This window comes from Corvus moneduloides, chromosome 4, assembly GCF_009650955.1.
Source record: "Corvus moneduloides isolate bCorMon1 chromosome 4, bCorMon1.pri, whole genome shotgun sequence".
Taxonomy (NCBI): domain Eukaryota; kingdom Metazoa; phylum Chordata; class Aves; order Passeriformes; family Corvidae; genus Corvus; species Corvus moneduloides.
Genome location: NC_045479.1, coordinates 13348237 through 13357820, shown reverse-complemented (window position 1 = coordinate 13357820; position 9584 = coordinate 13348237).

Here is a 9584-nt window from a genome sequence, read left to right as displayed (position 1 = left end):
AATAACGTTAAAAGCCCAGAAATATTTCAAAAGGAATATATTCTTTGAAGAAAAAAAATAAAAAGTTTTCTGAAAGTTGCACAACATTTTAGTGTCTCCTCTGCTTTAATCCCTGTTTATCTTTTAGTATAAGTTTGCATAATTTAAAATAAATAAAATCGATACAATCCAACAGTAAAAACAGAAGTTCTGTCAGACAAACCAGAAATGTGCATAATGTAACAGAGAACTATATTATGCCTCCTAAAGAGAGCTATGGGTCAGCTTGATAACATAATTTTCCATTTCAGATTAATCACTCTTCATCAGAAAACAAGAAGAAAAATCTCTGCTGAGATTTTTTTTTTCCTCTCTCATTTTTTCCCCCTCTATTGAACAAAAGCCTTATTGTTCTGTGACTTTTCCAAGACACCTTCAGCCCCTCAGACTGGCCACTTTGGAGTGCTTCTACACTACCTGACACGTTCAAGCAGAGGCAGAGTAAGCTACTCTGACCAGCTGCAGCTTTGGTGTGCAATGGACTGGATTTGTCTAGTTTGGAGCTGGCTGGAACCAGCTGGAATCACAGCCCCTTTCCACACAGGTGAGCCCTGCAGCCCCTGGCTCCCCAGGCCCTGCCAGTTCTCCCTCATACAGAGTACCTTGCAATGTTTAAATACAGAGAAGTCCCTAGGTGTTTTTTCTTCCTACAAGGGTGAAACCTGGATTTGAACATTGGATTACCAACTGGTGAGCTGTTCTTCACCACTTAGTGCAAACAAAACTGGTTATAAAAGAAATTAGGTGGTGAGGGTTACTGACTTCCTGAATGACTCATGTATTTGTTTCCCTTCCCTTTGTGGTAACATCAATTTCCAAAAGTTACCTGTCCAATTCTTTAAAGAAGGAAGATGAAGCCATGTCATCATTTACCGACTTGAATGCAAAGGACTTGCCAACAATTTATTGCTGGCATCCCATCCCACATTTTATTATTTGCTTAAGCCTGTCAGGAGCTGATCCCAAGCAGATCCTTAGATGTACCAAAAGGCTCTCTACCAGTTAAACAGGAAGATAGGGACATCCCAGCACTGCCACACACCTGTGAAGACTTCCCAGAAACCAAAGCTTTGTGTTGCAACTAAACCAGCCTAAGGAGAAGTTGCCAACAAAGGGGGGATTACCTCAGGTATCCGAGGCAGAAAACTTTGCCTAGAAAATAAATATGAGGGTTTGGTTTCCACAGAATAGCTTCATTGAAGCACAGCTGTGAGGGAGAGTAGTTAAGAGCACTACTGCTCCCTCAGCACTTTCTCCCTCGCAAACAGCAAGGAAATAGCGATGTTCTCATTTGGTTTCTTTTAAAGACACTCCACAGCTTAACAGGAGAGAAATACAGAAGTATCTCAGGCAGTAAACAGGCACAGCAAATTCCAACAGCTGTTTCAGCAACAATGGTGAAAGCAGCAGGGAAACTGCACAGTCCTCCAGGGCACTGCAAGCACCTCTAAAACCAGAGCAAAAGCTCCATTTCTTCCCATCATGTCTGATGAAATCTCATCAGAAGCTACACAACAGCTAATGGTGATGCACCCCTGAGGTCCCATCCAGCAATTTCAATGGAGGCAACAAAGCAAGAGGAACGACCACAGGCACAGGAATGACTGCCACACCAATGCAAACATGCAGCTAGCTGTGTTTGCTTGAAATTCGCTCCTGTTTTTAACTTAGTGGTGCTTTGCATCTGCCTGAAAAGCAAAGCAAACATCAATAAGTTTCCTAGTCTTGTCAGAAAGAGGTGCTTTAAGACTTTGCTGGGACAACACAGGGATGACTTGGGAGCAAAGAGGTATCACAGCAGCCAGAGACAAGAGCTTTTCCTTTAAAAGGAAACATTAAATCACAAGAAAATATGCAAAATGTTAAAATATCAGATTAGTATCACAATTGTCAAAATAGACTTTTAAATAACATTTGGTACACCAAAATTAAATATAGTAATCTTAGATCTAGAGCTAAGGCAATTTAGAAATAACCGGTGGGTGTAATCCCCAGCAAATACATTTGGTGTTAAGCCACACTTAAGTGAAATAAAAAAAAAAAAGCTGCTGAAAGTTTACATAAATCAGTTCCCAGTTACTGTGTTTTAGAGCAGCTACAGACAGTCATTTTCATCCTTTTGAGCACAGAGGAAAATTCAAGATTGCAAAGCTTGTATCAAGAACAAATTAGGAAAAACCCTCTCAGAACTATGGACTGCACAAATTGTCAAAGCAAAGCATGTGGGGTCTTTCCTTCCAAAGACCACAGACAAAACTAAACAAAACTGCCCTACACTGCCCCTTCTGCTTTCACCCCTTTGCTCTTTCCAGTTCAGCACATTTGCCAAGAGCACAAACAGGAATTGGTACTCTGAATTGTTACCACGTGCTGTGGAGAGCTGTGGTCAAGACTGGTCTCTAGAAGTCCTTGGAATGAGGCAGTCTGCAGCAGAGAGATGGGCTCAGGACTCATGTTTGTATCTGTGCTTTTTTGGATCTGCCCCAGTGCTACAGGCTGCATGGGGGCAGCTGCAGGTCAGTCTGTGTGAAGCCATTCCCTCACTCCCAGCCTAAAGGGGAATCATGGGGCCTTTCCCAAGGCTGCCCCAGGTACTGTCCTTATCACATTTCAAATGCCTTGAATTTTTACACAGCCTGCATCTAAATTGTAGGTCACTGAAGAGTACCAAAACCTATGGAACACATGGAATACCAATAGCCTGATACCAGTAACACCAAGAGCTAATAAAATTGGTTCTGTTCACTTCTGCACACTGCATGAGAATATCCCATTTGCACTTAGCTCAAACAGGGCATACCAGGATCTCTGGTGACGTCCCTGAATGCACTCCTTTTAAAATTCCATACTGTTCGTGCTCCACATGGCACTCACACAGAGAATTCACCTGCCTGATCAAGAGCAGAGGTTTCTAATTCCGAAATCATGACTGCCTGCTCAAATGAACACAGGGCTGAACGACTCAAGGGAACAGCTGGAGCTGTACCAGGGCAGGGTTAGGGTAGATTTTGGGGTTTTTTTGGTCGTTCTTCACCCAGAGGATGGTGGGGCACTGAACAGCTCCCCAGGGATTTGGTCACAGTACAAGCCTGAGAGAGTTCAAGGAGCATTTGGACATTGCTCTCAACCCATGGTGGGATTGTTGGGGTGCAGGGCCAGGGGTTGGACTCAATGATCCTCGTGGGTCCCTTCTAATTCAGCTTATTCTGTGATTCTACTCAAATAGAGAGCTTGTGGGGAAGTAATTTATGTCCTACAGCTTTCCCAAAGCCCTCCAGGGAGCTCTGCAGGTATGAGCTGCCCTTCCCGGGGCCAGGCCACCAAGGTGTGGAGCAGGAGGACTCCCAGGTGACATCTGCTCCTCACTATTCAGGAATACCTGGAATTACCCAAAAAGCCCCAGGAAGATTAATTTTCTTAACTTTACAAAAAGCTGTGGCTAGTCTTAAGACTCCTTGTTGAAATGCAAGGTTCTGCGTGCCCTTGCAAGGACCTGGTACGATCTTGAGTGTTTCTTAAGTGAAGATCCATAAACACAAACAAAACACTGCAGCTTGATGTCTTCCTGAGATTTCTGTGCCTATTTCATGAAAGGAGAGATAAGATTTACTTGCACCTGTCAGACACAACAGCAAACAAGCAAAGCCCCAGCAGCAGGTAATGCACAGCTGGCCAGCCCTCCCCGCTGCAGAATACAGCATGCCAGTGATGTGGGAGCTGTAACCTGCCTCCCAGCTCAAAAAGGCCTGCAGCAACCTGAAGCCCATTTCTCTTTTTTTTGAACCTTCACCTACCCCCTTCAGGACGGGCTGTGCCCCCCCCACTTCCTCGTGGTAGTTGCATAATTCCCCAACACCTTCCTCCCCACCCTGCCACAGTCTTTGAGCCCAGCACAGGAGACACTGGGGAGCAGCAGCTATTGTAGGATGGATTCAGGAATGAGAGGTGACCACCAACCCACAAACCCTGAGCTGTGAGGCAGGACAGAAGAAGGAATTGTTCAACAGAGGAGAAAGCTCTAGTATCTCATATTCCACCCAAAATAATACAGGAGAATCATTCTCAGCACCCTGTCAAGAAAAGTTTTCAAACACTTTTTTTTTTGTAGAGCATCTTTTGAGTCTTCTTTAAATGAAAGGAGCAGCTTTGTACCTCACAGCTTTTAGTTTTCAGGAAGCAACTACATAAACTCATCAATACTTAAAATGGATGGGATGGCAGAATTTGGCTGTGTAAAGCTGCTGGAAAGGGCAAAGAGACAAAAGGGACAGATGCTAGCAGTGGGCGAGCTGGGAAACTGATACAGCTCCATGCCACCAACAGCTTCCAAACAGTAGTTTCCTGTTACCGCATTTCTGTAGGAAGCCATGCAGGCTCCTTGTGTGCTGGGATATAAAATTTAAGACTAAACACTGTTTTAACCCTCACAGCTCAAGAGAATACTGGCACACAGCTAGATAAGGAGCTGCACTTTGGTGGCACATCGGAGGAGACCATGAGAATACAGAAGTCGTAACTCCACCTGATCAGGAAGTGAGAAACTCCTGTTAATTTGCAATACCACTGCTAACTACAAGGAAAGATGGTCTAACAGCAGACTACACATGGATTTATGGGACTTTTGTTTATTTTGCTGCTCTGGAAAAGGTTTCTTACAGACCAAGGAACAGGTCACTTAGAACTGAAGCAGGAAGTGTCACCTCTGATTTGAAATTATAGTGAAGCCGATGTCTAAATTTCTTCAAGGATCTCAGGGGTTGTTTTTCTGTTTCCCAACTTTCCTCCTATGAGTATTGAGGATGTACTTCCCTATCTGATGGAACAACTGCAAGGCTGAACTTATTAAATATTGGGAGACATTAACCTTGCACAGACAGGAGGTTTTATGTAATTGTACAAAAAAGGGTGTGAACATTTTCCTTTCCAAAAGAAAAAATCGAAACAAATGTGATTGTACTTAATCCTTTGCTGACAGGGGAATGGCTGGTTCACAATGCCATAATCTGAAGTTCCACCACACCTCATTTAAACTGTTGGACAGAGTTCCCAGCCCCAGTTTAAGATAATTGTAAAAGTCAGTAAAGACAGCAAAGAAATGAGTTACAAGAAGTGAGTTGGTAGCATATCACCCATTTCCCAGTGAAAGCACCCCCCAAAATAAGATCTGTGAACTTGTTCTGGAACCTGAACAACCCAGCAGCTTGAGGAGTTTTAGTGTTAATTTGATCAGGAGTAAAACACACCCCCCTGATGAGAGCAGAGAAAGGAATCACAAAGCCAGAAGACACAGTCCAAGTTTTTGACAAACCTGGGAAGGACAACCCTTAGGGAGCTGAATAACAGCACAGCTACACTGATTTACTGGGGGGCTGCCAGTAAAGACAAGTGGGGTGCCCCCAGTCTCTCCTGCCACCACATACTGGAACTTGATCCAGAGCACCAGGGCACTAGCAGGAAGACACACCCAGCACATGAATACCCTGCTCCTCTGATCTCACCTTTACACAGGGAGCAGGCACTTCTGTATGGTTTCTTATGGTGACTGACTGGCACAGAGGCTTCTCTCCACACTAGAGACCGAACAAATGAAGCTAAAGTAAGATGGAAGAAGAATTACTTATAAGCATGTCATGCCAAAGTATCTGCTGATGACGAAGCCAAGGCGATGGCTGATGGCTGCTAAAGGAAGTGGCCCCACTCCCTCCCTCCTCAGCTCTTCCTTGGTGCTCCTCTGAACCTGCTGTGACCAGCCTTGCTAAAGAAAAAGCAGCAAAAGGCTGCTTCTGCTGAAGGTTTGGATGTTCTTCCTTGTGGCACAGATGCCGGTGAGACAGACACAAAGATTGGCACAGAAAGATTCTACAACAGGCATCCAGGAGGCTGCATCCTTCTGGTGCCACTGAACTTCAGCGCATGGTAACTTGGCACAATGAAGCCCCTGAACAAGAAAAACTTCATTGAAGCCACCACTGGATGGAGAGAGTAAATGCCTTGAGTCAGTAGAGATCCTGTGAGAAGAAAACCTTGAGGCAGAGGGACATCTGCTCCCTGAACTGCACACCTAAAGCTAAACCTGGCAGGCAGACTACTTTTCACTTAACTTCATACATTCCTGCCCTCAAGGGCAATGGCCATTTGTGTGTTGCCAAACAGGACACGGGAACAAGAGAAGGGCATTCACATGTGTCTCACCAGTCAGTGCTTCCTCCTACAGAGCCAGGGACTCGAGATGCTTCTGGGATTGCTACAGAACCCAAACCCAGGGGTATTTTAGTTTCTTGAGATTTGCTCCTCTGGCTTCCATTGCAACAAATGCCATGAATAATAGTGCAAAACCATCTCAGCTCCGCAGAAGCCGGAGACAGTTTCTTCAGAGTTAAGAAACATTCAGTCTATTCTGAGAAACCTCTCACGCATTAGGAAGCAACATGTTCACTTAACCAGGATAGTTCATTTTTAGCCAAAGCTTCTAAACTTGCCTTCTTTCAGCAGCATTAATAGTTTTAGGTTACTACGGTTACAAGAGTTCTGTAATTTTTTTTATTCCTCTTTAGAAGGTGCTCTCTTCCCCCTCTCCTACAGCTCTGTTGTGAGTCTCTGTCTTTCTTCCTCAGACCTTATCCCTGTCCAGACTCCGACGTTTTCCAGAGCACGTCTGCCCGGGAACACGGCAGCCAAGTGACCCTCCCCGTTCACCAGTTCTGATGTCTTTCCACCCTCTCAGCCAAGCCGGTCCTCTTAGTCACCACTGGCAGAGCGGAATTGCGCTTTCTCCTTCCCAGCGGACCCTTTCCTCTTCGTCCTCCCGCTGTGGCCATCCTCCTGGACCTTCCAGCGTCCCACCAGTGCTCCTGGGGCAGGTTGGAGCCCTTACAGCCTGCGGCACAGGCGGGCACGGCGTGCGAGCTGCTGCCCTCACTCGCCCCTTGGCCACTGCCCCCGACCGCGCTGCCCGCGCCGCACAAACCTCACGGAGATGCGGGGGACCCGAGAGAGGCTGCCCTCCACACCCCGCGGCCGAAACGCCGCCGCCCCTCCGGGAGGGAGCGCTGAGAGCTGCCCACAGAGCCCCGGCGACCGCACGGAGCCGGCCCGGCACTGCCGGGGTCCCGCTGCCGCCCCGGCAGCACGGCCGCCCCGAGCCGCGCCTCCCCCGTGCGGAAACACCCCTTTCCCCGAGCGGGACGCGGGGGCCGAGCCACCCAGCCCTGGCCCAGCCGAGCCCCGCATCTCCCCGCGGCCCCGGGCTCACCTCGGCCGAGAGCGCGGCTCCATCCCGCAGCCCCGGCGCCGCCCCCACCTCCGGACAGGACCGAGATGCCCCTCCCGGGGCCGCCCCTCAAGTCGGGTCGGGTCGGGGAGACCCCTTGGGAGGGAATCGTCCCCTCCCCGAGCCCCGGCGGCGCCCCCCAGAACGGCCCCACCGCCGGCACTGCCGCTTTCGGCCGGGCGCTCTGGGGATTTTAATTCTCACTGTACCACTTGAAATTGCCCAAAGGATTTTTATCCCCCCCATCTCGCTCTCTCCTTCCCGCTTCCAGAAGTTTGTGCTCTACCCCGCGGCCGGGTAACCCGAACCGTCCCAGTGCAGTTGTACCTCTCTGGTCTCGCTCGAGTGGCGATGCGCGACAGAAGTAACCCACCCTGCCCAGAGACATCCCGACCTCAGGGGCCGCTAAGCACGGACAGGAGGAGGAGCAGGGGAGGGCCGAAATTTCCCACACCTGTTGACGCCAAGAGAGATCATTTACAAAGCGGACGCGAGTCACTAAAGATGCGAAACCGAAAATTTCAGTTAAAAAAACCAAACCCAAACAATTAGAAGAGGAAGAAGAAGAAAAAAAATAGGCAGCCCGTACCTGAGCTGCTGACGTGTTGCAAAGCAAGTTTCCAACCTATCCTCAAGCAGGAGGAATTTTTTTGCTAAATGATTCCTGGCAATGATTGCTTAACAAGTTCTTAATGAGTATGAACAAAGAAAGGAAATTTGGGCTTTCAAGAAAAGCACCGTTGACTGCTGTGCTGTAGGGTAGAGTAAATTGCACTGGAAGATCACCAGAGATTTTGGGAAGCAGGTTAGGTGATAATCAAGAATGGTTTCGAGATAATCCTACCTGGAACAAGAGTTGAACACGAGTTCTTTAGAGATGCCTTCCAGCCCCATGTTTTGTTTGCCACGATATTTATGTGTTACTGATGTGTTACAAATGTTGTACCTGTGACAAACCTTTCCACCACAGAAAGACTGACACTGCTTTAAATAAAAAGCACGCTTTCCCTGCAATCAAATAATCTGAAATTGCCTCTCCCCACTAATAATGTGTTATTTCTTTTATCAGAACAGGTCTTAATCAACTTTTAAGTTAAAGGAGATTTCAAGATATTTTTATCTGTGCAGCTGATCAGAATTTAAATTAATGAGAGAGTTGCTGCTGCTGAAGGTGTCAATGCTCATTCTCCTTGGAGCATCCTGCTTGGATGCCATTCCTTGCCTGGTCCCTGGGTGAAAGCAGCCCTCGGATGCAGCGGGAGGCAGGAAGGGGTTTGTGAAGCCCATGGGAGCATTCAGGAGCCAGCAGCTGGACCGTGGGGGGCTCGTAGGGCAAGCGCAGTCCCTGCAGCACTGCCACATGCAGACACCCCGTGGGGCGGTGACAAAGTGGGGAAGGAGGGTCTGGAGCCCAGAGATCTCCCCAGAAGAGTGCCAGAGCCAGCATTTATGTATGGGGCTACTACAGCAGGGATGGTAAAATCTTAGTCTCTGGACATGGAGATGCATCCAGCTAGCAGAATTCGGATCACACGTGTGCCTCCGGGCTGTTTTACCATCAGTTCCTGAAGATTGAAGGGGGGCAGTACTCCAAGGTTGCCAGCCAGCCCCACTCACAGGTCAGGGCTGGGGTATACGGGGTCTCAGGGAGCCAAGTCGGCGTGTGGGAAGCAAATCATCTACCCCGAGTTCCAGTGGGGAGCATAACAAGGTGTAAATCACCCTCCAAAGCACCCGGCAGAGCAGCAGCATCATCACCTCTGAGCTCGTTTGACAGCTGCAAATCACCCGAATAAAAGAGTTTTCAAGGTTTTGCTCCGGTTTTGGTTTGATGAGCAGTTTCCTATGTCATGTGTTAGCCGGTGAGGCGACTCCGGTGCCACCTGGGAGGGGAGAGCCCCTGGGGAGGGGTTGCTGTGACAATACGGGTGGCTCGTCCTCGTCCCTGCTTCAAATAAGCCAGCGAGCTGCTGGCCGGAGCTGAGCCCTGCGGCTGGAAAGGGCTCAGAGTTTATTCCTGTGAAAGCAGCGTAGCCACAGCGCCGGTCTCCCAGCCCGGCACAAGTGAAGGGCTCAGGGAAGGCGGGAAGGGAGAAGGGCGCGGCGTGGCTGGCACCCAGCGATTAGATTGCACCGTCAGGAGCAAGGGCTGAGGCCACGGCAGGGGAGGGAGGAAGGTCACTAAGCCCTCGCAGGATCAGTCTCCCACATGTTTTACGTACCATTTCCTTTGGAGAACAGGTTCAGCCCAGATGTTCACGGAGCTGCAAGGCCC